This window comes from Lepus europaeus, chromosome 1, assembly GCF_033115175.1.
Source record: "Lepus europaeus isolate LE1 chromosome 1, mLepTim1.pri, whole genome shotgun sequence".
Classification (NCBI taxonomy): domain Eukaryota; kingdom Metazoa; phylum Chordata; class Mammalia; order Lagomorpha; family Leporidae; genus Lepus; species Lepus europaeus.
Window position 1 is genome coordinate 78,304,102 of NC_084827.1, and position 24,252 is coordinate 78,328,353.

Here is a 24,252-nt window from a genome sequence, read left to right on the forward strand (position 1 = left end):
ACTTGATCTTCAGCAGCATAATGACAATCCAGAGGAAGTCCAATCAAGGCATTTACTGTAAATGAGGAGTGTAACATTGCATCGTTATGCACTATATTAGTGCAAAGTCTTTATTCTTCCCATGCTTCAACACTGAGTTTTCTAGAGTTTACATTGGTTCAAAGACTTTCAAATTGGATTGCCTATTTTCATGAACACAAAGTGAATGGGTTACCATTTCAGAAATTCTCTGAGTTTTTACCTTTAAATATTCTATTTTGTTTTGTAGTCAGGGAGTGATGGCACTATGTGGGTTGCTTCTGTTGAAGATAATGGAGTGTGCATAACTGCTGGATGGTGTGAAAGCTAAGGGTTTTTGAATGAAGTGTGTACTGATTGTTAGGGTGTGCAAATGAGGTAGATGCTTATATTGGAGAATGGGGTAGATTATTTGATTACCAAAACCGTATTTTAACAGAATCTTAGCTGTGTAGATATAGCATTAACCCCACACAGTTCTTATTCAGTTTAATGATAACAAACTCTGCTTTTGTAATTTCAATTTTCTTATCTGAATATTTATACATTTTTTTGAATTTAATTATCTGACCTCATTTAATATACATAGAACACCAATCCTGTTTGTAGCAAGTCTTGCTTTTATAAGGTTTCAATATTATCTAAAACAACACATTAAAAAGTTAAGACCATTTTATGAAGATAATTGTTTGTAATCATAGGTGTTGAAAGTAAGAAGGCGCCATCTTGTGGTATTGACTTGTATTTATAACAAATAAAGTGCTCAAGAGAATGCAATGTTGGCTGTTCTACATTTATGTTCTTCTGAATGCCCATGTTTTGACAAAAGCAGTTCTAATATCCATTTTCATATTTTACTGTTTTGAGCTCGACAGCTGAAGTCACTGACACAGAATGGGAAGCTTGGATTCTCAACGATTCTCACGTGTACTATGAAATAAAACCAATCACAATGATGTGGAAAATCTTTCAAAAAATATTTACAGCTCAGATAATATTCGAACAACCCTAAGCCTGTGTAATAATGCAAACACTGACATGCAAACAACCTGAGAGTGAGAAATCAGGAACATTAGAAATGGGATACAACTGGCAGGATGTGGGATGTCTTTGTCTACACTGTGACCTCTGTTAACTATTGAATAGTTAAGTGAGCCCTTCAATTAATAGCTTTTGTCCAACAGCACTAGGTTTCTAAAGGAAAAAGAAAATAAAGAAAATAGAATACCTTATTTCAGTGTGGCTAAGGACTGGTGTTCTGATACTTGGGTTAAACCACCACCTGTGATGCTAGTATTCCATATCAGAGTGCTGATTTGAGTCCTGGCTGCTCTGCTCCTTATCCATCCTGCTTATGTTGTTCCTAATGAAGCAGCAGAAGATGGCCCAAGTCCTTGTGTCCCTGAACCCACATGGAAGACCTCAGTGGAGCTCCTAGCTCCTGTATTCACCTGATCCAGTCCCAGCTGTTGCAGCCATTTGGGGTGTGAATCAGCAGATGTAAGATCTCTTTCTCCCTGTCTATATCACTCTGCCTTTCAAACAAATAAATACATCTTAAAAATAATAATGTGATGAAGGAAACAACTCTTAGTTTTTCCTTCTTTTTGTTCATTTGTTTGTTTTGTGAAGTTTTTATCAGTTCACTTTAGCTAAAGCTTCAATAGTTCTCACAGTAGTTCACAATAGCCAGCTTGGGAGATCAAATCCTGGCCATGCCCTTTACGGCCTGCCTGTCTGAACCCAGGCAAGGGATATAAGTTTTTCTGTGCCTCAGTTGTTTGGTGCACAAAATAGAAATAATAAAAAATTATTTCTCTCTTAAGGTAGACATTAATACAAAATGTAAAATACTTCATATTCACCACATATCAAAATTGCAGTAAATGTTATCTACAGTTACTCATATAACACATTCAGAATTGAAACCCTTAGGACATGCAGTTTTTTCATTTATTACAGATTGAACGTTTATTCATATATTGAATTTGTATAATAAATTAGATTTTAACATTCATGGCTTGAGTAAAATGTTTCTCAGATAATACATGGACACTCAAAATATTTTTAATTTCAGTTACATCCATTTTCCAAATATAATTAATATTGATTTCATTCATTCATTGTCCAATAAATATTTGTCAAACATCTACAATAAATTAGGCACAGTGCTCAGAGGCACACTTTGAATCAATGAAATATACTCCCTTACAAATTTTGCTTTGAAAATTATGTCACACAGATCCAAAGATTTGGAAACTTCATCCCTCCAGAGCAAAGGCAAGTAAAGATAAATTTTTAAAAATTCCAAAAGCTGATACAGGTGCTAAAAGTTTATGCATGAGGGCTGGCGCCATGGTTCACTAGGCTAATCCTCCTCCTGCGGTGCCAGCACCCCGGGTTCTAGTCCCGGTTGGGGTGCTGGATTCTATCCCGGTTGCTCCTCTTCCAGTCCAGCTCTCTGCTGTGGCTCTGGAGTGCAGTGGAGGATGGCCCAGGTCCTAGGGCCCTGCACCTTCATGGGAGACCAGGAGGAAGCACCTGGCTCCTGGCTTCCGATCGGCACAGCACGCCGGCCGTAGCAGCCACTTGAGGGGTGAACCAACGGAAAAAGAAGACCTTTCTCTCTGTCTCTCTCTCTCTCTCTCTCTCACTAACTGCCTGTCAAAAAAAAAAAAAAAGTTTATGCATGAAGACTGTATGCATAAAGCCTGTCTCTTAGAAGAGTGAATTGCCAGTAGGGAAAGGTTTAAATATGTGTAGTCATTTTTAAGACTTTTTTTATTTATTTGGAAGACAGAGAGACAGACAGAGATCTGTCTGTTGGTTCATGCCCCAAACACCTGCAACAGCTAGAGATGGGCCAGGTGCAACCCAGAAGCAGGGAACAAAATACTTGAGACCACCACTGCCTCTCACAGTGCACATTACCAGAAACTGGATCGAAAGCAGAATAGCCTGACTTGAATGAGGCACTCCAATATGGCATAAAGGCATCCCAGGTGGCAATGTGAGTGAGCCATTGCACCAAATACCTGCTCCTACCACAGGCCAAGAATAAGGAAGGAAGATAAAAGAAACGCATTCATGACCCAATACTATTACTAACAAGCCATTTTGACATTAATAAGCTATCTATGTCACAGTTCATCCTGCACATAGAGGAAACAGCTTCAGAAACACATACTGCTTCATCCATGAAAACTTAGAGCACACAACTAGATCACCGAAACAGTTAGCTTGACATACATAGTTTTTATATTTTTGAGTTAGTCACATTGATTTAAAGTTGAGACATTTCACAAAAATATGCAAATGTTTAGCTTCTCTTAAAAATGTAGATCTGGTAACAAATATCTCACTCTTTCACAGCAACAGTTTGCTGGGACTGAATGTTGGCTTCATTGTTTACAAATGACATCCACTCTCATTGGTTTAGCAAATGTTTAGTGAATCTCTTACCTGTTACTACTCCAGATGTTATGTTTATACTGGACACGTAAAAAGGAACTAATTCACTGCCTGCATGCAACTTATCTGCTCACTGGGAGAGGTAAAAACAGTTTGCAAACACAGAGAAAACATGCTCACATGCTGGTAACTCTAATCCAGGATCAGAACCAGAAAGGACAACGGGACAGAGTACTCTGAGTAGCATATGCTGCTTTGGACAGGGTTGTTGGAAAATGTCCTTGAAAAAGGCTCATTTGATTGGATGACATTTTGTTTGAGAACTGTATGAAGGGAATGCCCAATAACACAGGGTAGAATATTTCAGGTAGAAGGGGAGCCCCCGAATACAAAGGACCAAGGTAAAGAGCAAGCTTGTAATAAGCATGATGAAGACAAGTGGAAAAACAGCAATGTGAAACACAGGGTGCATAATATGACGTGTGCTTCAAGTCTTTCCTCAAAGCTACTCTCTCAATGGCACAGTCCCTAGTGAAGATTCAATACTGCAACTGAAGAGTCTCAAATTGCTAACTCTGACCCACAGCAGACCTGCTGTTTTATAAATAACATTTTATTAAAGCACAATTACACCCATTCATTAATGCATTGTCTAGGGTTGCCTTTGGACTGCTAAGGCAGTTGAGTAGTGGCTGCATAGATGCCACAGCTTCCAAAGGCTAAAACGTTGTCTGGCCTTCTGGAGAAAAAATGCTGACCGGGCTGCTGCTGATACTCTCAGTCACCTATAACCTCCCTCAATTTTCCTTTGTCACAGCTCAATTGCCTATGATACCCCATTTATCCTACATATGTACTTGATGGTTAATTGTCTATCTTCTCCTCACATGAAGATGTTAACACCATCAGGGTAAGGCTCTTAATTTTTATTGACAATTGTATCATCAAATGTTTGGAATATGGTAGCTACTTAATATTTTTAGAGTGGTTGAATGAAGTTAGAAAAATAAACAATAAACAATTCAATGGTGAGGAATTTGTGTTTTATTCTAAGTGTTATTAAAAGCTTTAGGGGTGTTTTGAACAGTGGGATGATGTGATGTGATCTAGGCTACTTTGGTTCCTTTACTTTCTACACACTTTCCCCTGTGTTAATCAAGACCATTCACTGGGCTACAGATCTTAGCCCATAAAATACTCCATAAATGATAATGCTTATGGAAATGAAATCTTCAAAAGACCATTCAGTGACTCTTCAGGAGATTTTCCTGTGGACAGAAGCATCAGATAAATGCCTTCATTGGAAAGCTTTGCACAGTTGTTGTTGTTGCTGCTGTTTTAAGTTGTATTTATTTGAAATGCTTAATGACAGCAAGGGCCAGATCTTCCATCCACTGATTGACTTTCCAAATACCCACAACAGCCAGAGCTGGGCCAGACCAAAATCATGAGCCAGGGTCTCCAACCAGGTCTTCCACATGAGTGGCAGGGGCTCAAGGACTTGGAGTATCATCTGCTGCCTCCTAGGTGTGTTAGCAAGAAGCTGGATTGGAATTCAGGTGGGACTACTTCACACTTACTCTGATATGGGATGCAAGTCTCCTAAGCTGCAGCTTAACTCACTGCACCACAACACCCTCCCCTGCTATTGTTAATAACATTACACAGCAAGCTCAATGATTTTGGGACAGAGATTTTATGGGAACTCTGAAAGCTTTATATATTACATTTGTCATAATAGTTATGTAAATTTTCTTCCAAGAAATTTATACACAGATGTTGGTGTAACTAATAAAAAAAAATCAGCTTACCAGTCTCTATGCTGGAGTACAGAAGTGGATTTCAGGCATGTTGAAATACTGATTCCTGTTCACAGTGAGAGTGGCCAAATCCAGACAGCCTCAGTCATGTCCTAATCCATTTACCCTAGCATGCTCTTGGATTAGTAACCTTTTCTATGCATCCTATAAATTAAGATGTATTACACAGGCAACAATCATAAATTATTAATGATATCTGTTTTCCAAAAGAGAAATGAATCATTAAATACATAAATACTCCTAAGACTATGAGTCTCATTAGGATAATTTAATTTGACAAAGGTTTCCTGAGAATATTCTTCTTTTTCATAAGTTTACAAACTAGAGGAAAACTGCATATGAGCAGTAAGGAATGATGTAAATGAATGTACAGCAAACTAAGGAAGGACTTTGGAAGACATGAAAACCGGAGCTGCATACCTGAGTGAAGGCTTTTTTGCAGGAATGGAGGGAAAGGTAACCGTGAAATGGCCTGGACATATCTGCTTCAGAGATTCAGGATAAATTTCTCATTCCTTGGGGTGAGGACCATGATGAGGATAAGTTTCACATTTTGGGGTTATTTGAAGAATGAGATGGCAAACTGCGATACCTCAGTGTCTTTGTGAAGTAACACGAAATGATGATTTATGTACACCTCCTTAATGATTGGGCTCATCAGAACCAAATTCCTGGGAGTCTCTCTGCTAAAGAGTTTTGAATCCTGTGTCTACCATGGGGAAGCTTCATCAATCTTATTGCAGAAATGGGAATTGTGAAAACAGTACATGATACTCACCTACCTAATTAAGAAAACCCCACCTCAATTCATTGGCAGATAGAAACTGGGGATCCGAGAAACAGCCACGGAGTTTGGGACTCATACATACTTGTGTATGCATGCCCTCAAACAACTTCCTAGAGTGTCCCTTGGCCTTTCTTGATCATTCTCAAAGAAAAGTCAATAGACTCACGCTGTTCCATGGTGTTAAACTAAAAAACTGTGATTCACAGGTTTCTAAAATTCCTTGGATCACAGGAACCCTTATTGGAATATTCAATTATTTTTCAATAGCACTCAACAAAAGCAATATCTAACCATTCTATTCATAAAGCAATGGAATGCAAACAATTTCAGAATTTATTTCTTAAGAGTTTAGTCTGAGAAAACAATACATTAAATTAAAAGAAAATAACATTTTAATTTCATTTTTAAATAACCATAAAGGTAGTCCACTAGAATAAGTGGATGTGTGCTTCCCTTCCTTCTCAAACCTTGGAATCAGATGACTGCTGCCTCTCTCATTTTCTATTCAGTATTGATTTTTTTGCACTATTCATTTTTATTACAACAATCAATGAAAACCTGGCCGCATAAAGATGTGACATCATTGTAAGAAATGTAGTGTGATCTAATGTTGAAATATGAACTACCTCAAACTAGTCGTTCATGTCATGTCTGACAGATGCTACGATTTGTTGTGTTACCCTCATAAATTTAAAATCTGGTGGTAATCCCAAAGAGACCTTTGTTACACAGAGAATCAGAATTGTGTTTGCGCATGGCCGCGAGTACGTGAGGGTTTTAGATACCCACGTCAATTTTCCATGAACATGTTTTTCATTTCAGGGATGAATTACTGCAAAAGCCTCAGTTTTTGTTTGTTTGTTTTGGGTCCTAAAAATACAGCTTCAATTTATTTCTCAAATCTCCAAATGTCTCTCTATCAAGCATTATTGATTTGCTACATATGTAATAGCACACAGAGAACAGTCAAAGGGCTGTGTGTGTGTGTGTGTGTCTAAGCGAGAAAAGAGAGTGCACTCACCCTTGATAAATATATTTTGTACAGGTTTTATTTTACCAGGGGGTTCTTCAAAATGGAGTAACATATTTCCTCCCCCCTGGTTCTCTTTTACTAGGCTCTTTGTCCATACACTCTTACTAACACCTTTTTAGCATAACCATATTGTCATATGACAGAAACATAACAGGGAAACATGCAGCTGGAACAGCCAATAGGAGTTGGCACAAAGCTGCAGAGGAATTGAAGGAATGAAAATAAACCATAGAGAGACAACCTACTACTAATAAGTGCATCATAAATTAAAAGAATTTAAAATTGTTTCCATACAAATTAATCTATGAAAGTTTTATGCATGATTGTAAAAGATCTGAGGTTACATAAACATCTATATGTATACCTGTGTACTATAAATATTTATATGTGTGTGTGTGTGTGTATATATATATATATATATATGTGCCCATGCATATGTCTGTGTGTGTGGTTTGTTTGCATTTCCTCAGGGGAACTAATTTCAAGACTAACGAGAAGATCTGAGACAACCCCAGAGTCAATATATTCCAGCTCACTACATTAGGCAAGAAATAAAGTATTACCGCCATTTTATGAGAGATGTACTCAGGAAGCTGATTTTATCAGTTAATTGTAACAGATGAACTAGAATAAGCCTACAGGGGTGGGCATTTGGGTGCAGTTCGTTAAGCTGTCCATTGGGATACACACATCCCTTATGAGAGTGCCTGGGATTGGGTCTTGCCTCTACCTCTGATCCAGCTTTCTGCTAATGCTCCAAGTAAGCAGAAGGCTCAAATACTTGAATCCTTGCACCCAAGTTGGAGATCCAGATGAGGTTCCTGGATTTTAGCTTCAGCCTTGCCTAACACTGGAAGCTGCAGGCATTTGGGGAATGAACCAGTAGATGAAAGATATCTGTTTCTCCTGATCTCGTCTTCTGTCATAAAAATCAATGAAAATGAATAAATTTAAAAAATTAAAATAGAGTGAGCCTCTTATGGAATAATAATAGTTGCATCATTTAAAAAAAAGGTTAGGGGATTAATCTTTTTTAACCAAAAAATAGGCTGTAGCCTGCAATCTTATAGTCCAACAAAGGCCAAGAATGACTGCATATCACAATGCAAATTAAAATTTTCTTGCAATTTTTTTTCATAATGTCAAGTGATGATATGTACATGCTCCATGCAGGGGCTGTCACAGAACTCCCAAAACCTGGGTCCGCTTGCCCAATAGGCAGCAAGCTGATCCCTGACATGAAGGTGTTGGAGGAAAGAAGGTGATGCAAAGTACAGAGCAATGAGCCAGGAAGCTACTTCTTCATTCCCAGGCTAGGGAGAAATTTTCTTATGGACTGAAGTTGGGGTTGTGAAGCATGTTCAGTTCTTGTACAATTCCCTGGTAGGTTTTCAGAGCCGGTGACCCTCCTTTGAGTGGTCAGTAATAGTGTGTGCTTTTGGGAATTTTGATGATGACAGAAGGGTCTTCAGTCAGCCAGAAGGTAGTTCCTTCTTGCTTAGGTTCTGGGGAACCTGAAGAAAGCCTTTAATACAAGACTGAACTTCAAAATATTATCTATAGGGGGAGCAAATGATCTCATAAATCGTGTGTTCAAGAACCCTGTGGGACTAGTCAGTTCCAACACGCCCTCAATTTAGTGAATACATTTTAGTAAGAGTTTCTTTTGCAATCACAAAATCAGGGCAAAAAACTTTAAGCCACAGGGAGGAACCTGAGAGACAGTGAGAAATTAAGATCTGGTAGTATCTATGGAGAACAAAAATAAATAATCAGTCCCTCAATTTTGTGATGGTTTTAATAAGAGGTCGATTTGCAAAGAAACTTTAAGCTAAGGAAGGGAAACTGAGAAACTGTAGGAGACCATGTTCTTAAAGAATATAGTATCATCAAAAACACTGTAGAGGGACTTGATTTCGGGACCACTGAAGAATCCTAAGAGTTAGCATTCTCATTCTTCCACTTAGCTGAGTAAGACTGTAGTTCCTCTGCATGTCTACTGCTTCTTGCCTTGACAGAATAACCAGACAAGACAATACAGATAATCAGCTCCAGGGGGATGGAGAAGATAGTCGGGCAGCTTAAAACTTTGTCAATAGGAGAAAGACAGAAGGGGAAGACAGCCTGACTCTAGAGAGCATCAGAAAACTAGTGAAGAGTTTCAAGTCCCCCCATTTTTGTGTATTGATCCAATACACAAAAGGATAAGAAACGTAAGAAATTATTGCAGTCCTCACTGAGGCCACAGAACTGCCCAGCACTCAGTCACACCTCAATGGAAGTTGTCAATTCACAAGTTTTTCTATGGGAGTGCTTCCAACAGGGGCTTTATAATGCAGATGCCCTGATCACCTGTACTGTTTGTTTGACAGTTTGGAACTCCTCTTTTTCAAAATCTTCTAAGAGAATTATTTTATATTTTACGTTTAAATGAGGAATAAGATGGCATTCTGAAGCCAGAGCACCAAATAAACAAACACTTTGAGAAATAAAATTCAGGTCCTACACATTTATTTTTCACTCAAAATTATATTTTGTTGATACTGTTCATTACACTGAAAATAATTGTAAGTACAAGATCTTAATTTTCTCATCTTCTTTATTGTGCCTTTTGAATATTGCAAATATTATACACCAGCATCTTGCCTCACTCTAAGATTTAAAAAAGATACAAAATAAGTTTTTAAATACCTCATAGTAATCTCAATTTCTTCTTCTTCTTCTTCTTCTTCTTCTTCTTCTTCTTCTTCTTCTTCTTCTTCTTCTTCTTCTTTTTTTGACAGGCAGAGTGAATAGTGAGAGAGAGAGAGACAGAGAGAAAGGTCTTCCTTTTTGCCATTGGTTCACCCTCCAATGGCTGCTGCAGCCAGCGCATCGCACTGATCCGAAGCCAGGAGCCAGGTGCTTCTCCTGGTCTCCCATGCGGGTGCAGGGCCCAAGGACTTGGGCCATCCTCCACTGCCTTCCCGGGCCATAGCAGAGAGCTGGCAGTAATCTCAATTTCTTAACTTCCCAGATTTTATTTCATTTCTTTTCTTGTCTTTTTTCTCCTCTTTTCACTTGACAGGTAGAGTGAGACAGATAAAGAAACAGAGATAGAACTCCCAATTGCTACTTCATTCCTCAAATGCCTTCAGTCAGGAAAATGTCAGAAGCTAGGGATGCAATCCATGTCTCCATTTTGGGTGGCAGAGACCCAAACATTTGAGCCATCACCTGCTGCCTCACAGAGTCTGTGTGCGTTGTCAGTGAACTGGAATTGGGAACAGAGCTGTGACTCGAACCCAGGCACTCTGATACAGGATGTAGGCACATTAACTGGTGCATTAACCACTAGGCCAATGCCTAGCACATAGATTTTTCTTAAAGAACAATCTTCTATCAATTTATATAAACACTGAGGGTACGCATCACAATATTTGATGTGCTTTCCTCATTGCCATTGATTTTTCTGGTAGTACAATTTATATACCAGTTACAGTTCACTTATTCTATGTTCCAAAGACAATGAATAAAGTAAAAATTAAAGCTTCAAATTTTGATAATACAGCTTCACAGAAATAAGAAAAAATAAAAGGTCAATGTTAGTTACTTTTGAGCACACACATACAATATTTCCATAAATCTCTAAGACCTTGCAGTTTAAGAGCAATGGCAAATTTGTGGTTGTCTGTAAACAAGTTTAAGTAAGACTTCCATTGCAAATAATTTGTAGACTCACTCCTAGCAGGGATATGTAGAGTACAGATACACAGTACTGAATTTATTTGAATTCAGTTCAAATACAGAATTGATTTTCCTTCGTGGTAGTTTTCTGAAACATACATTATAGCTTTGTTTAGTTAAACCAGTTATGACACTTGAGCCTCTGAAATGCTAATATATCCACACCCAACCCCTGAGTGTCTTGATTTCACTTCTTCAGTGGAAAAATTTCAATCTCTTTCATGTAGAAAACCTAGATAAGCAGATATTTGTGTATTGTATATGTTAATTAAAGCACACTATTCCTAGGGGTTTGAAGAGCAAAGGATATATTGATGTGGTTATTTTTAAGGAAGACACTCACTGGAATGAAATTCAAGAGCAATAGTGCAGGATTGTGTATTGCTAGATGATATGAAGTGACCTGTAACAATGATACATTTTTTAAAATAAGAGATCTTACTCTTAGCAATAAACTTATCTGCCCTAATGTCACAAAAATATAGCTTCTAGCAAATATTGTATCGTGTTGCTGATTCCCAATACAGTACAATTGCATTCCCTGGCTCTGGGCTTTCACAGCTCTGCCAAGCCTTGGTTGATAGATTAACATTACCATAAAGAATTAGCTTTTCCATATGAGCTGAAAACTACTTTCAAACTCTGTCCCCATTCTTCACAATATCAAAGCATGGGCTGATAGGTCAAGAGACAAAAACTAGCATTCCCCAATTATTGCTATACTTTTATGCCTACTCAATAAAATCAGCAAGCAATGGCTGCCCCGTAAGCAATTCATCAAAGCTCTCTGGGTCTCAGAAAGTCATTCTAGAATGTGTTCACTAACTTCAGACTTGTCTTTCATCTGATTATTGTTCCAAGTCCCAAATATTGAGGTTTCTTTTTTTTTCTCCTTAGTTGTTCATTTTCATTCTAGCATTTGCATGCATCACCCAGATATCCATCAAACATTTTGAGTTGGAATTGTCAACATACACTTCTCATAAGAAAAGTATGACCTTGCTGGTTCCTCCACAACGAATATCCAGGCAGACCATTTAAGTCTTTTTTTGAAGAGAAAGGTTCATGACAAGAATGTGCATCTTAGAGATAAAACACATGGATGCAGTGAAGCTCCAAAGTAACTCAGTTTTATTTACAGGATGGTGAGTTAAGTCCTATTCGATGTGAGATGTGACATCAGACTGTGAACACATGCATTTTCTTGAGTAGTTTTATCAGCTTTACATAGGTAATATTTGACTCCATACCTTCAGAAAATATACTTCTATCTAAATTTATTGGCTTTTTAAAAGATTTATTTATTAGAGAGAGAGAAAGAGAGAGAGAATGAGAATCTTCCATCCACGGTTTCATTCTCTATATGACTACAACAGACAAGGCTGCACCAGGATGAAGCCAAGAACTAAGAATTCCATCAAGGTCTCCCATATGCATGTCAGGGATCCACATATTTGGGTCATCATCCTCTGCTTTCCTAGGCACATTAGCAGAGAACTGGATCAGAAGCAAGACAGCTGGGACTTGGACCAGCACTTCAGTATAGGACATTGGCATCAAAAATGCCTGCTTCACTCACTGTACCACAATGCTGCCCATATTTATTGTTTTCTTATCTTTAGCAAATAGTGATTGCTTTCATGACATAAATGATGAGTATTTAATTTCTTCCCAATTTTTCATATTTATGTTACTTTAGATATTATCTGTATTGTAAATGTAAAAACATGTACAAACCTCTATATTTTCAATTATCTTTGACTGTTTATGGTTTTTTTTTTAAAGATTTATTTATTTATTTGAAAGAGTTACACAGAAAGAGAAGGAGATGTAGAGGGCACAAGAGGTCCTCTATCCGCTGGTTCACCCCCTGATTGGCTGCAGCGGCTGGAGCTGTTCCAATCTGAAGCCAGGTGTCAGGAGCTACTTCCTGGTCTCCCACACGGGTGCAGGGGCCCAAGTACTTGGGCCATCTTCTACTGCTTTCTCAGGCCATAGCAGAGAACTGCATCAGAAGTGGAGCAGCCGGGAATTGAACTGGCGCCCATATGTGATTCTGGCACTGCAGGTGGCAGCTTTACCTGCTACGCCACAGCGTCAGCCCCATGCTTATATTTTATAATTAATAATCTCTCTCCACTTCCTTCATGTATATGCCACAGTAATATTTATTAGTGATCTTAGTTCATTTTCTGTTACTGTAACTAACTACCACAAGCTGAGTAATTTATAAAGAATAAAGTTTTATTTTATGGGGGGAGGTCAAAGATCAAGGGATCACATCTGATGAGGACCTCCTTGCTGGTGGATACTTTGCTAAGACCCAAGGCTGTGCAGAACATTACCTGGTAAAGGAGGTTCATAGGAGACAGAGATGAATTTTTTCAATAGACCCACTCTCCATGTAACCCAATGACCAATTAAAAGATCTACTAGGACCCTCCGCTTAATATCTCTCAAGGAGGATCATGTTCAACATGAATGTAGGTGGGAACAAACAACTACACTGATTAAACAAATATTGTACTCTCATTGGCCCAGTATCATGTTGGATTATATTTTCTTCACTAATCCAGTAGGTTTCTTTCTTTCATTAATTGCTTTAAAAATATGCTTTTCATTTGAGTTCATATTTGGTAAGATTGTTTTTCATCTGATTTTATTCCATTGGAGTATCTAGATACTTTTTTCTTTGTATTATTACATGTCTTAATTTAGCCTAATTTCCTTCAGCCTCATGAACTTAGATTATGTGTTCTGAATTTTCTCTTACCCACTTATCAAACTCTCAGCTTTCTTCATTTTCTTACTCCATCCAGATCACACATACTTTCAGTCTTTTTTATGTAGATCTCACTCTAGGACTTTCCTGTACTGTTTGCCTTTGGGGTTCTGTTATTTTTAGATCCCATGACTTCCTATTATAAGATTGACTTCCTATTATAAGATTACTCTATTATTTTACTGGAAAAGCATCCTCCAATCATTTCCTTAGAAGACTATGTGGAAGTAGAAATGTTTGAGGTTTTTCATGTTTGAAGATACCATTCTCCCCCTTCACGTTTATTGACTGTATACATAAAAAAGTTTTTATATAAAAATGAAAGTTTAAGTATATGTAGAACTGTATCATTAACTAGACTATTTTACTATAGCCTCAAATATCAATTTAAAGCTGGCTGAACTACAAGGAGAAATTACAAAATTCATTATTACAGTGGAAGATTAACATACGTTTTTTCAGAAATTGTCACCTACATAAATAAAATTGTAAATACAACTTTGGAACTCTCAGTTATGGGAGACTACAACAAACAATTAAAGAATATACATTTACTTAATCATAGATAACATATGATCATAAATTATAAGTAAATTACAAAAACAATTAAAACATTACACAGAATGGAAAATTAGGAGAAAAAATAAAGAATCAAAAAAATCAAAGTTTGGTTTGAAAGTCCTGCAAAACACATAATATTCTGGAAAGACTGATCAAGAGAAAAATAGAAATTATGAATAAGAGAGTATTTTAAATAAAAAAAGGATTATATTGTATGGTATAGAGAATGAGATAATATGGGAATAATGTGATCAACTTTATAAGAATAAAAGTGACAGCTACCTAAAATTCAGAGGAAAAATAAGAAGAAATTAAAAAGCTAAACATACTTCTTAATATTAAACAAATTAAATATCTGCATACACAAGAAATGACTTGCCCAGATGGCTTTGAGAATAATCTCTAACAAGTAATCAACAAACAATTCTGCATATTCACCAACTTTAACATAGAATTGTAGAAGAGGTGGCATGTTCCAACTCATTCAATCAGGCTAGCAAAATGCTAATACCACAAGAAAGGATTAATATCTAATCAGTAAGGCAATACCAAAGAAAATATTGACAAACTTAATCTAGCAAAAGATATAGTGGCTATGCAAATATACCCAAGAATATAAGGTTGGTTTATCATTAGGTAATCAAAGTAATTAAACACATTAGCAGATTAAAACAATTAAATCTTGTGATCATCTCAATAAATACTGAAAAACAACTTGATAAATTGGAACAATTTTGTATAATGATATTAATTGAAAAAATATGAGGAATAGAAGAAAAATATTAGCTAGATATGGAAGTTAGCATCTAAAATAGCCCATAATGATCCCCCATCTCCTGGTATATGTACTTATACAATTCCTTCTATTAAAGAGCAAAATTTCAAAACAGACTGAGTTTAAAGATCTAGTTAGCATTTTTTTTAATTACTACTTTATTTATTTATTTATTTACTTTTATTTGACAGGTAGAATTAGACAGTGAGAAAGAGAAAGAGAAAGGTCTTCCCTCCCTTGGTTCACCCCCAAATGGCCGCCACGGCCTGCGCTGCGCCGATCTGAAGCCGGGAGCCAGGTGCAAGGGCCCAAACACTTGGGCATCCTCCACTGCCTTCCCGGGCCACAGCAGAGAGCTGGACTGGGAGAGGAACAACCAGGACTAGAACCCGGCACCCATATGGAATGCCAGCACCACATGTGGAGGATTAACCAAGTGAGCCAGGTGCAAGGGCCCAAGCACTTGGGCATCCTCCACTGCCTTCCCGGGCCACAGCAGAGAGCTGGACTGGGAGAGGAGCAACCAGGACTAGAACCTGGCACCCATATGGATTGCCGGCACCGCATTTGGAGGATTAACCAAGTGAACCAGGTGCAAGGGCCCAAGCACTTGGGCATCCTCCACTGCCTTCCCGGGCCACAGCAGAGAGCTGCACTGGGAGAGGAGCAACCAGGACTAGAACCTGGCACCCATATGGAATGCCGGCACCGCATTTGGAGGATTAACCAAGTGAGCCACGGCGCAGACCCCTCTAGTTAGCATTTATTCGTGAATCCTGAGTCAAGTAGCATTCCATTTGTGAACAGGAAGTTGCTCTGCTGAGCACAAGGTATGTTTTATAGGCAAAGAAAGGGTGAAGAAAACAGAACTAAGGAACAAAAAGTGGATTGTTTGTTTCAAAGTTACTATCTAATAGGTTTAAAGTAGAGGAGTTTTCCTTATCCTACTGGCTCAGGTTGACTTGGCCACGTTGGAATGGTTACCGTAAATCTCCACGTTTCTGTTTTAAACTTGTGATCAGTTTGATCACCGCCTCCTAGCACAAAGGGGTCACAATCTGGTTTGGTCTGGTTGATTGGGCCTAGTGTTGAGACTGAGTGAAAAATAACACCTTTTGCATTCTATTGGGCTGAGCTCCATAGCCAATAAGATATTAGGAAATAACAACATGTGACTGTCAAAACTGTCATGACAGCATTTTGGCATCTGCTTTGCCATCACTGCTTTGCTCACTTTGAGGGAACTCAGCTACCATTGTGAAGGAAGCAAGCAACCCTGTGGAGAGCTCCGTATGGAAAGGATCTGAAGCCTCCCTCCAACCACCAGTGTCAACTTGCCAGTCACAGTGTTCCAGTTCCTTGTGACTACAGCCCTGGCTGATATTATTACTACACCTTAATGAGAGACACAAACCACAATCATGTACCTAAAGCCCTCCCAGTTTCATGGCCCAGAGAATGTGGACTGTTACTGTTTACTGTTGTTTCAAGCCACTAATTTTCTTGTATTTTTTTATTTGAGAAACAGATATAGATAGAAACAGGTAGATGATTTATAGATAGATGACAGATGATAGATAGATAGATAATGTTTTCACCCACTGGTTCAGTCCCCAAACGTCCAAAATTGCCAGGGATACAAATGGATACCTGATCTCCTATGTGAATGGCAGAGGTCTGGCTACTTAAGTCATCACCACTGCCTACCAGGATCTACACTGGCTGGAAATTAGAATCAAGCAGTGGAGCCCATCACCAGACCTAGGCACTCTGATATGGGACAATGGCATCTTAACACAAGGCTAAATGCCTGCCCCCCAAATCACTAATTTTTAAAGCAACTTGTTATGTAACACTAGATAACTAATAATCCTCATGAAATATTTTTATAAAAACTTATAGCACTTTTGAAACACCATAATATAATATTTAAAATTTCACTTTGAATAAAAGACATAATGATAATTTCCAATGTCATCATTTGTTTTCAGTATCATGTATGGAGTGCTAACCAGTCCAATAAACTGAGAGAGAGGAATTATAAAGATTGTAAAATCAGGGGAAAAACTATATTAAAATTATTTCTAGATAAAAGGTATCTTAATAGACAATCCAAAAGAATTGATAGACTATTAAAATTGATAAGAGAGTTTAGTATATTTTTCTATTTTCTGTTCTCCCCCTGAACCCATCTCAAGTCTTCTCCACCAACACTAGAAGAGTGAGTGTAGGAACTTCACCCATGGACTCCCTTAAATTCTAGATTATGGCAGGCATCTGCCAAGGAGAATCACTGACGGGGGAGCAGAGAGCAAAAAAGACAACAGTTAGCCAGCGGCTTCCCCGCAGGTGACTAAGGATTAGGTCGTTCCCTCTACTGGAGGCCACAGCTTCTATCAAGTGACTTCCCGCTAGAGATTGTGCCTCTGGGTTCCGGTAATTGATTCTTCCTTTCTTTTCTCCTTTAGGCAAAAGAATGATTTTTTTATGACTTTTGGTTCCCCTTATTCCCTCTCATTTATTTAAAAATACTTTTACTAAATTCAGGTCAATCACCCCAAAGCCACTTCTTTCCTTTTCAAGCTCTGAGTGATAAAATAATGGCATGACCCCAGGAAATGGGACTCCAGTTCTGCATTGCTCATATGCTTAAGGAGAGTACAGATGGCTTTCTTGCACTAGTGACTGATGGTGGGTAATGGATTCACAATTACTCAGAATTACACTGGCGATGGAACGTCATGGGATGCAAATAAGGAGATAAACATTGGGAGATCACTTAGGATCCTTCATTGCTGTGGTGACAAAAGTGATTATAATAGTATAGGAGATCACAACAAAAAGGAAAAATTGAAGTCTTTGATTGTCAACTCAGAACGTGGGTGAAAACAGAATACCTGTATCACGGCTGGTGCTTCAGAGCAATCTTAGTTGTGATCTAAGCCCAAGCTAGGATTGCAGGAATCTTATACTAAGATAAAGCTATCAGCCTAGAAGTGAAAACCCTGAGATTTGGGGGCAGGGAATTTAAACAGACACAATTAACTCTTTTTTCCCCAAATAAAATAAGTTTATTTAACACACCCAGGGAAAACATCACACTTTGATTGTAACTTTTTTTTAGAGATTAAAAAGATTGATTAGAGTCAAAGGTCCCCAGCCAGAGCAGCATGGAGGGGGGTTTCCATGAAAGGAAAAAACCCAAAGAACCTTGTAGCACTGGGGTTTTTAAGTACAATTTTGAACAGAAAAAAAAAAAAAAAACTGTATCAGATTGATATTCAGCTACAAGGCAGAGACAAAACCCATAAAAAGGCCTGATTTACAATCCTTTATCCTATCTGGCTTGCTCAAGAGAAAGGAATTTTTTTTTACTTTTGATTTTAGCTTCCACATATAAGGAAGAGAGAACAAGCAATATTTATCTTTCTGTGTCTGGCTTATTTCACTCAACCTGATATCATCTAGTTTCATCCATTTCAGTGTAAATTAAATGGCAGAATATAATTTTTTTATAGCTGAGTAATATTCCTATTTATAGAATATGTATTATAATTTTCTTTTTCCATTCATCTGATGATAGACACGTTGGTTGATTCCATATTTTGGCTAATGTGAACAGTGCTGCTATAAAACACGGTGGCAGAGGTATCTCTGGTACAATGTGTTCATGTCTTTTGGGCATATACCCAGTAGTGTGTTTGCTGGATCATATGGCAAGTCTATTTCTAGTTTTTAAGAAATCTCCATACTATTTTCCACAGTGGCTGTACTAATTTACATTCCCACCAACAGTGTATAAATGTTCCCCTTTGTCCACATCCTCATTATCATGTTACTCTCTTTTTGATAATAGCCATTCTGATAGGAGTGAGATATCTCATCGTAGTTGTAGTTTTAATTTGTATGTACTTAATTGGTTATTTGTATTTCTTCTTTTGAGCACTATCTATTGAAGTCTTTTGCCCATTTCTCAACTGGATTGGTTTTTGTTTTGTTGTTGTTGTTGTTGAATTTTTTGAGTCGCTGATATTTTATGGACATTAATTCTTTGATGGATAGCTAGCTTACAAATATTTTTTCCCATTCTGTTGGATGTCTCTTCAGTCTCTTGTCTTCTTTGCTGTGCAGAATATTCTGAATTTTATATTATAGTATTTGTTTAGTTTTACTTTTGTTGCCTGTCATTTGGGGAGTCTTGTCCAAGAAGCCATCACCTATACCAAAGTCTTGGAGTGTTCACCCTTCATTTTCTTGCAGTAACTTCAGGCTCAGGTTTTAAATTGAGGTTTAACACCCTGCTCCCTTCCTCCTGTCTGATAACATTTGCATCCATAAAATCCTTTGTGTCAGACCTTCAAGAGAAGTTTTTCTATTTACATCCAAAAAGCCCTTTGTTCCAAGAGGAGCAGAGGTGGGGAAGCCAGACCCAACTCCTTAAAAACCCCCAGCCTCAACTGGACTGTGCGCTCAGCCCTCTGCGTCTCTGCTGAGCCACCCGCCTGGCCTGGTCAGGTGTAATCTCCACTCAACATGTAATCTCGCTCCTTCCTCCTCCCCAGTCTCTCAGGCTCTGTCTGGAGAGGTGCCCATCCGTCCTTACAGATGTCCCTTCCCTAATAAACCTTGCTATTTTACCTCCCGCTAAAAAAAAAAAAAATGAGGTTTAAAACCTCAGGTTTTAATTTGATCTATATTGAGTTGATTTTTGTATATGGTGAAAGGTATGGATCTAATTTCATTCTTCCATGCAGTTTTGCCAGAATAATTTATTGATGAGATTATCCTTACACTAACGTCTGGTCTGGGCACTTTTTGTCAAAAATTAGTTGGCTGTATGTACATGGATTAATTTCTGGGCTCTCTATTCTGTTCCATTGATCCATGAGACTTAGTGAATTCTGTGAACTTTAAACAACAAATACCCTTGGAACTCTGCCAACAACAGTGCCTCTTCTTCCCCTCCTTGCGGAGACTGACCTCCCTTTAGCACGTTGCATCATAGGAGATGCCAGTGTTCTTCAGGCCCCACTGCCACTGATACTTTATGTGGGCTCATAAAAAGAATTTGATCACAGGGGTATAAGACTTGGTCCAGAAAGTGAAGCCACTCACTATATTTGTTTTGGCAAGAGTCTGTGGAACTTCCATGTGCATGAAATCCACAGGACTAAATGTAGAAGGAAATTTTAAGACTTTAATGAGCCCAGTTTGCATGAATCTCATAGGATTCATGACTTACTATGTTACCTTGAGCATCTAGGAGTCATATGAATTACACTGAAGTTGGCTAGTTTAAGTCTAGACTGCATAGGAACTTGGTGTGCTCCAGAAAGTAGGACCAAGGACCCAGGGGATGGCAGTGTTGGAATGGGAGTTCTTTGAATCTGTTCACTCATGCATTAACATGGGCCTCAAAAAAGACTCAGAAGACAATTGCCTTCACCAAGGCATTGGGAAATTCATTAGCCAAATAGCCCTAGCTCCCGTAGTAGGTTCTGTGGTAGCTACATGACTTCTTTAGATCTGAGTTGATAGTAGAGGATGCTGTACTGGAACTGTGTTTCCTTTTTTTAAAAAAAAAATGAGAATGGTAATATCCTATATGAGAAGGGTCAGGTTGCAACATATAAATGTAAATGACTAAAATTAGACAGAGATTCAATAAAAATTCTTGGAACAGAATGACAATCAGAACATTTTTTTCTCATAGTAATATCAGTAGTGAGTGTTAATTGATCCCAAGTTCCCTGGAAATGAAGCAGGTGGAAAGTTTACCAAGATATTGTTTTGCTACAGAAAGAAAACGTCGAGGTCAGGTAATACAGACCTGGCTCACTACACTAAAGCATTGTGACCTTTTACACAATACTCAGGTCTCAGCTGACCTTTGGCTTCAGCAGAGAAGGAGCTATCACAGTGTGAGCTGTGTAGTATGCAATAAATCATGGCTCAATCCTGCCCCAGAGGTGCCTGTGGTCATATTCCATGATGTGCAAACCTGCCCCAGAGGTACCTGTGGTCATTTTCTGTGATGTGTTTGCACTACATAAATGGAAACACAATACCTTATGGACATAGCTAGGTACTGGAATTAACTGATGCTAATACCTAGGTTCTGAAAATATTAACATGATTCTTAAGTCAAAATGGAGACTAATGGAGGTCCAGTAATAGATAAATTAAAAATCAACTGTGGTCCACAAATGTGTACCCAGGGTGAGCTGCAAACACCCATAAAAATTCAAAGGCCTGCCACATTGGTGAAGTTTCTGGCTCCATTGTTTTGCGCCTATTGAGGTAACATTCATAAAACGAAAAAAACAAGCTGCCTTATTATCCCCTGCTCATCAATGAAAAAAGACTTCCAGTAGCAGTAATCTATAACTTTGGGGATAATTATAACTTAATCAGGACTTGTCATTTCAAGGTATTTAAAGGTATTTATTGGATCATCTGCAGGGCTCATGACTTTGAGGGGGGTTTTGGATCAAAAACATGTGTGCAGCAAGTACAGGCTACAATGTGTGCTGCATTGACCTACCTGTTTCAGAAATATTTGAGATCCAGAGATGTTGAATGACACCTCCAGAAACCACCAAAGGAAGATCCGTAGTGCAGACCTGGAGGATTTCGGAATTGGTCCTTTTTCCTCTGACAAGTACTCTAAGTTCTATAAATTCATGAATATGGAACACCAAGCATCTATGGGATTTAAACTGTGTTTGAGAGTCTTGGCATTATATAATTTATCAAATTGTAAAATTAGAACACTTTCAGCAGCTACTGCCATATAACGTGAAAATAACGGGCAGTCCAGCACTAACAGGTTCAGGATACATGGGTGAGCTCTACAGAGTGGTTCAAGTTTCTGTGTCTACTCCTAATGCTTTGCAATCTTACTCATGTCATTCACAGCTTCATGGAAAATATCCTAAAAACAGGTAATGGTAAAGGAATCAGGACACATTTGAATGATAAATGAATGTGCTCAACAATCTCACATGGGCTGAAAAGGGAGAAAAGAGAAAGGTGGTAGTAAAGGGGTATCTTCTCAAAGGGTTTGTTGCTTATTTTACATGAGATGGAGACTGTGCTAAAATATCAACAGCTGTTCATAGGTAATGCTTATATGCTAGCTGCTTAGCCAATGATTTAAAAACACCAACACTGGTGACAATAAAGTCCAATAATAAAGTAGTTTGATGAATATTTTGGCACAGAGTATAAAGATATTTGTGTTCCACATAAATGCTAACCGAAGTATATCTATTGCTTTGAATACTTAGTAATTAGATACACAAGATTCTTTTTCTGATGGCAGCCTGCTTCTTTCCCCAAATTCACTATATTTGTTTGATAGGCACCTGTGAAACAAGGGCCTCATGACAGGAATGGAGGCTATATGTAGCTGGAATGTCCTCACAAATGCTTAACAACCTGTCACCTAAAAGGCAGTCTGTAGAAGTAAAATTGATACTTTGAGAAATAATGACTTTGAACAGTCCTTGTCTCAACTGTTGAGGAACAATTTTTTTAATAGTATTTGTTGAACTTTTTACTTAGCATAGAGATAATCATGTGTATAAAGTTAATTGGAAATAGATCTTAGGGAAAAGTAAAAATGAGAATAGGAGAGGGAGGAGGAAAAGGGGTGGGAGAGTGAGTAGGAGGGCAGGCACGATGGGAAGAATCACCATGTTCCTAAAGTTGTGATTATGAAATGTATGAAGTTTGTATTCCTTAAATTAAAGATTTCTAGGGCAGGGGGAAACAACCTATCACTATTGTTGAGTGCAAGTCCTGCTACTAACAGAACCAAGATGGAGCACCAAATGACACTAATTCCTGAATCAGCTAGACACCTTATAGCTCAGTAAAGACATGCACAGTCATATGTTGAGTGGAAATGTTGGTCTGTATGGTCAACATATTTAGCTTTATTTTAGCTTCCAGTTGCTCTACATACTCACCAGTAGTTGATTTTTCATCATCTTTTTTTTTTTTTTAAATACTAGTTGGTCTGATATGTATCATTTTGTTGTTTTGGTTTGGTTGGGTTTGAATCTCATATGGATATAATTTGCTTTAGCCATGGACACGTAGAACCTTTCTCATATGCTTATTGTTTATATGGATTACTCACTTTTCTGAAGTGTTTGTCCAAATCTTTTGCTAATTGAAAATAATGAAGTTGCCATTTTACTACTGACATGTGTGATTTCTCGCATGTTTCAGTGTATAGATTTTTTGTCAGATACATGGTTTGTGAACATATTTTCCAAATGTATAACTTGTCTTTTCACTTTCTTACTTATCTTTTAGTATGCAGAGTATTTTAACTTTAAGTTTAATTTTTCAACATTTTTTAATGATTAGTGCTCTTTTTGTCCTAATTAAGAAACATTTGCTACACCAGGGATTTGTCTGCTTCCTTCTAAAAGCTTTAAAGTTTTAGCCTTTACATTTTGGTTTTTGATGTATTTTGAATTAATTTTGGTGTAAGGGATAAGGGAGGTGGTCAATGTTAATGGATTTTTACAGAAGTTTTTGATTTTTTTAATTTAATTTCTCCAGAAACATTTGCATTTTAAAATTAAAACTATTCTTTACCCCATTAAACTGTATTGCTGACTGTCACTATCAAGTAATTGTATATAAGTATCTATTTCTACACTTTTTTAGAGTCCATTGATATATATATCTATGTTAATATCTCAATGGTTAATTATTATAGTATTTTTCTAAGTCTTGACATATCCTGAGTCTTTTATCTTTATCATTGTGTTTTAAGAATTACTTTGACTCTTCTTCCTCTGTCTTTCCATATAAATTACAGAATAAACTTTTCCAGGTCTAACACTGAAAAACATGATAGCATTTGCAATGGTATGGCTATAAACCTATAGATTAATTTCAGGAGACTTCCAATCTATGAGAATAATATTGTTCTGCATTTATAGAATTAATTTATTTCAGCAATTTTCAATCTAGATGTCTTACACATGGTTCTTTAAAATTATTAAGTATGAGAACCCTTCAGAAAGTTCAAGGAATGTGCATATTATGAAAAATATAAGCATGGGTTTCAAAAATTTTGTGCCACCATCTGCTTGTTTTTAATTCCATTTTCTCATGAATGTTTTGAAGTATCCTCATATTTTATGCCATTTTTGCTGCTTCTATGGATGGCACTTCCTAATTTTATTTTCCAATTACTTATTACTATACTTATGTTAGAATATTTGACATCTTGTTGTTGTTGTTCTAGTACTAGTGGTTGAACTCTGTAATTAACACACAATTATTCTTAGGTGTTTAAATTTTAACTGAAAAGTG